This window comes from Sebastes umbrosus, chromosome 1, assembly GCF_015220745.1.
Source record: "Sebastes umbrosus isolate fSebUmb1 chromosome 1, fSebUmb1.pri, whole genome shotgun sequence".
NCBI classification, from domain to species: domain Eukaryota; kingdom Metazoa; phylum Chordata; class Actinopteri; order Perciformes; family Sebastidae; genus Sebastes; species Sebastes umbrosus.
This window is the reverse complement of record NC_051269.1, coordinates 31955720-31961583: the sequence shown is the minus strand read 5'-3', so window position 1 is coordinate 31961583 and position 5864 is coordinate 31955720. Positions and strand designations below refer to the sequence as shown.

Sequence of the window (5864 nt, the reverse complement as noted above, 5' to 3'; positions counted from 1 at the left end):
TACTGACCTACCTGCTTTTTACTTAAGTACATTTTATACAAGTAGGCTACTTTTACTTGAGTAAAATTTGGTAACACTTTATTTTCCCAAAATGTCATGGTAATTAGGTGATAATTAGCAAGTAACCTATTTGAAATTTATTTTGAATTACTGCCAATTAACCCCAATATTTACGTCAAAATTTATCGAAAATTACTTTATTATAAACATTGTTTAAAGTGGCAGCGGGCAATATATTTTTGGCATCATTTGGCAAAAATGCCATAATAACCTTTCAGCATATTGTAATTCAAGTGTTCTGATAGATAACTAGACTTCTGCACCTCCTCATGGCTCTGTTTTCAGGCTTTAGAAAAATCTAGCCCGTGACGGGAGACTTTGACCAATCACTGGTCATTTCATTGAGAGAGCGTTCCTATTGGCTGTGCTCCGGTCATGTGACCGGAACTTGGCGTTCTTTGTACAGATTTTTCAATGGCGGCCGCGTCACAAACTTTCTCATTTTACAGCTAAACCGTGCACTACAAGATGATTCTGAAAACAGTTGAGGCGAGAAATAGGCATTAACGTAACATAATATTGATTCATATTGGTCGGAGTTCGCCAGTGATTGACAGCCGGTTCATAGACGACAGCTGGATAGTAAACCTCAGATCAGCTCTTACTGCTTGTTTTCCTTCGGTCTGTGAAATCTTGCAGATGCCGTTAGGAACACTGGAGGACACAGAGGCACATGTTTTTTTTCAGATTACCTGTTTCATGTACTACTGTTACGATATAGCGACCATTTTATAAAAATAACTTTTTTGAATCATATTTGCTCCAATCTCACCTACTTCAGCTTTAAAAATTAGATTCCGCTATTTCCCAATAGTTGGTAATTTATTTAATACATTTCCAGGAAAAGAATACAAAGTTAATTGATATGCTTTATGTCTGCTGATATATAAATAATAATTAGCAAATAACTTATTTGAAATTTCTTAAAAAAACTCCCTGAATTATTACATTAGCTACCAGGTTACATTTGTGTAGACAATAAATCACACAATGGTGAGATTTGTGCCTGATCAGAAGTGTCTTCTATTAGTTTTGGTTTTCCACCTCCGATGAAGAGCAGCGCACAGCCGCTTCTCAATCGTAAGGGCCCTATTTTAACGACTATATGCTATTTTAGCATACAATTATTAAATAATGTTTATAATAAAGTAATTTTCGATACATTTTGAGGTAAATATTGGGGTAATTTGGCAGTAATTCCTAAATAAATTTCAAATAGGTTAGTTGCTAATTATCATCTAAATACCATGAAATTTGCAGACCTGTAAAATGAAGTGTTAATTAAATTTTCTTTAGCAGTCTACTTTGCATGTACTGTTGGAATTAATAGCATTAATTATAGCTGCATTCCATGTAGGTAAGCCAGCAGGGCTCTGGTATTGTGCATGCACACTCACTGATGTGGTTTACTGGGACACTTGATGGAATGGAGCCATTGTTAATGTTATTATTTACACCTGTGCTTTTCCTGCTTCGACAAGTCAAAATGTCTGCCGTGAAAAGGGTCTGTTGCAGAGGGTGTGCAACCTCCTAATGGTCATAGAGATGGAGATAAATCATCTTTTAACGGTCATTGGCGTGTAGGCTTACAGAAAAGTATAAAACTGGTGTGGAACAGTGATGCAACAGTCATCAACATCCAAACCCAATTATAATCAATATTTCTGAATGTGTAAGTATTTCCAGATTCACCCTCACATGATACAGAAGGTGTGTAGATACGGGTCTGTGTTGAGCTGTCCAGGGCTGACAGTGCAAACATGGTCTGGGCTCAGTGAGAAGACAAGTGGCCTTTAGCTGCTGTTCTTTCTTTGCCAGTTTGACAGCCAGAAGATTCACATTACAGCTGAAGGACAATGATCTCATATTGGAGTCATGGAGAATATTCTCTACCATCTCCTTGTCTATCTGGTATTCTGTAGAAACTCATATATTTTGCACAATTCTCTTACTTTTATATAAATGTTGCTGTTTCATTTATTTAAGTGGACTTTAATAACTTGCAAATCTACAACACAGTCTCACGGAAGTTCGTGAAATAGTCTCAACATTTAATTTGTTTGATTTGTGTACATAGACACAAATCTCCCTTTTCTTTCTCGTGCCAACAACGTATTTTTTGTGCGTTTTCCTAAGAATGTCCGGCAACACGTGAAACTCATATCAATTTCCGCCCCTGTCTTTTCAAAATAAAATTACTCAGTTAGGTTTAAGAAAAGATCGACTTGGTTAGGCTTAGGCAACAAAACTACTGAGTTAGGTTTAGGAAAAGATCGTTGTTTGAGTTAAAATAACACCGGAAGTGGTGTTACTTAAGAACGGAAGTTACGCAACAAAACTACTTAGTTAGGTGTAGGAAAAGATTGCGGTTTGGGCTAAAATAGCACCGAAAGTTGCGCAACTTAGGTACAGCAGTTACGTGACAAAATTACTTAGTTAGGTTTAGGAAAGGATCGTGGTTTGGCTTAAAATAACTCCAGAAGTGGCATAACTTTTGTACGGAAGTTCCGTTACAAATTAATCAGCATCGAATTCCGGTTTCACACATGATATGAACAAAAGTCTGGTGTTTTATGGCCCACCCATCCACCCCCACCTCCTTCCTACACGGGAGCATTATATACTTCCCGGTTCACAATTACGTGGATTACATAAGAATTGCTTTTGTGCTGACCATCACAAAAAAAAGTGAAATTTGTGTCTATGTACACAAATCAATACATTAAATGTTGTGACTATTTCACAGACTGCTGTAAAACTAAGCCTGGCTAAAAAACTAAGATCCTGACCGACTTTCCATCTGATGTAAAAAGACGATTCAGTGACAAACAATGTGAAACACGTAGCGAAAAAATGTCGATACTTTTTATCTCTGGGTTTATTAAGAGCGGTGTAATCCCCTCACACTTGATATGACGCCTGCATCGGCAATTTGTTTTTGCTTGAGTGTGTAATTAATTATTATCAAAGGGAAGAGAGCCATTTATCCTGCTGACTTTGATCCATCTGTGCAAGAGCCTGACATGTGGAGCTCACAGCATGCATTTTAGATTTTCTGGGGAAATGTTTTTTTTAAATTAAAGTTTGAAGACATTCAAAAAGGTTTTTTGATCGCCCAGGTTTATACAGTATGAGTTGTATTAGGAGTCGTGTGGGGCCGTAAAAAATCCATTTGTTTGCTCCGACTTTAATGAGGTATTTAATTCCGAGGCACCTGCTGTCTTCTGTCAGTGTTAGCAATACTGGAAAATGATTTGTTTGGTGTTTAGACATTTGAGACATCCACAGCTAAAAGCCTACTCCCTCGACATGTGAGCGCCGACGGATCGCACCATTTGAAGAGTTCAGAAATCAATTCGCAGCTACAAAAGAAAACCAGTTAACCTTAGAGGTCTTTGAGAAACGCTACAATTTTCACTGTGTGCCTGGTCCAAAAGAGGCTGTTTATTTTGCCTCTTGGCTGCTGCTGCTGTCTGCTCCCTTCCTGTGGGTGTCAGCCAGACTCTCAAGCCCGGAGAACTGAGGGTAAAATTGAAGCTGATGTATGCAGACGTGAGCCCCTAAGACGGACACAACACCTGCCTGGTTGCTCTGAGCTCAGCACCTCCCCAGCACTAACTGCCTCAGACAGCCCCAGTCAGATATGAGGTATATGAGTGTGTGTGTGTTGGAGATGATGGTTATACAGCACAGGGCCCGTTAAATGTAAAATGAAAGGAGCGAACTGGGAGTGTGACTCAACCAGGGAGTGGATTTCAAAGCCGACAGCTTCCACTGAAGCTTCATGACATCCATTATTTATTGAGGTCGCTTTGACACATTCAGCCGCTTCTTTTTACCTGCTGCTTTTAGATAGCAGACCAGAACAGAGGAGTATAGCCTATACGCTCCTCTCTCTCAGCAAATTGATGCAATCAGCAGAGAATGTATAGCGCACAATAGTTGCTCTCAACATGACAATAAATGAAATATTAGTATACTATTTAGATTTTAAATTAGATTTATATTAGATTTAAATTAATGTTTTTCGGAAAATGAAAAATCCCGTGGCAGGAAATCCCAGGGGGCCCCGTTGACGGATCTTCATTGTCATTACATTCTCCACAAGCATTTGAATAAAATAATACAAAGAGCTAATGATACATATTTCAGCAGCATATGAGGAAAAGTTGCGGCACTTTTCATATGAACTCCTAAAATAAATAATTTAGATATTGATCATGTTTTAATGTTCTCCCTCGGCTGTCATCGTAAAAATGAATTAGATAAAAAAAAAGGCTGGTTTCCCAAAACTATCTTACAGGAACACTGTGTAATATTTCGGGGGATCTTTTAGCAGAAATGGAATATGACATTCAAAATTATGTTTTCATTAGTGTATAATCACTTGAAACTTTGAATCGTTGTGTTTTCGTTAGCTTAGAATGAGCCCTTCATATCTACATAGGGAGCAGGTCCTCTTCACGTAGTTCGTCTGACACGCTTGTGAAACTGCGGTAACGTGAGCCGCAGAGTGCAAAGCTGTGGTACCGCCAGCCGCCGTCTGACTACCGTTGCTCCTAAAGTAGTCTTATTATAAGGATGCCATCTGAGTGAGGCGAACGGCGTTACCACGGTTTTGCACTTGGCGGCTCACGTTACTGCTGTCTTGGAAAGGGAGGAGTGAGTGGAGGGGAACTCAGTCGGTTGCAATCTGCAACCACACCACTAGATGCCACCAAATCCTACACACTGTACCTTTAATTAATTTATAGGCTGTATTATCTTGGGTCGAGTCTCATATAACTTGTGTTTAGATTTATGGTCAGTTTAAACCTGTTGGACACCTCTCCTGGTGACCCATTGTACTGCTCCAGTAAAGCCTAACCAGTATATCAACTTGAATAATTGCAACTTGCACATTGTATGGCAACTAAATGCTATTTCTAAGTTACCAAACTATTCCATTAGTGTTTGGTTTCAGGAGCGTAACTTGTAAAGTGCTGAGGACTGTGCCAACATGTAAAACATGTGGTTCTTCACCACTCACGGCAGTTTAATTCAAGCTAACTTGCTGCATAGCTACAGTATGTTCATGAAAAATAGTGTCAGAAAAGAGGTGACAGGTGTAAATGAGATCGACACAGCTGCACACGTTATATAAATCCATGTTCAGATATAACAACTGTTAATTTCTTTGAACCATGTGAAAAAGCGTTAACTGATTATAGGAGCCGCAGCAGCAGCTTCAACGCCAGATGAAATTGACATTGGTGGGAGGGATACAATGAACTCTAATACATCTATTGCTATTTCAAAGAGGTTGAGGAAATGGCAGCACTTTTTTTCTCCAATGCTCTGTTTACCACATCAAATAACAATATATCTTTTGGCTCTTGAGTGCACAGAGATCTCAGGCTGTTCAGCACTTCATGAATATTAAACCAAGCTCCAAGCTTTGCAAACCACATATAACCACAGCTTTAATGCAAAAGGTGAGGGCTTAAAGTCGCTCGCAGACTCAATCATTTCTGTTTTTTCATGCTGTTTTGAATCCTATACACGGTCCTTAGGGATTTAACTCCAAAAGTCCTGAGGCGTCGCCTCCTCTCTCACTCTTTTTGCAACGGCCAAGCTTTTTAGCATGTAGACGGTGCAGGTAATCACCTCCAAAGGCTATTTTGTGAGTCAAATGGTGGAAAATGTTGCCATAGCCTGGTGAGGACGTGCAGGGCTTACACTGTGAGAAGAGTGACCCTCTTGTGGGTCAAGTGGAGGACATAGCTGACTTGAGCAGAGAGAATGTACCTTCCGCAGCGTCAGTA

The 5864-nt window shown here is 39.4% G+C and overlaps 1 long non-coding RNA gene across 1 annotated transcript; it reads left to right on the top strand.

Moving 5' to 3' along the window:
• Positions 1 to 4044: 4044 nt before the first annotated feature.
• On the top strand, positions 4045 to 4512 carry LOC119490335. Its single transcript, XR_005207857.1, has 3 exons — positions 4045 to 4082; positions 4224 to 4228; positions 4364 to 4512. It is a non-coding gene; the product is annotated as an uncharacterized LOC119490335 (long non-coding RNA).
• The last annotated feature ends 1352 nt before the right edge of the window (positions 4513 to 5864 follow it).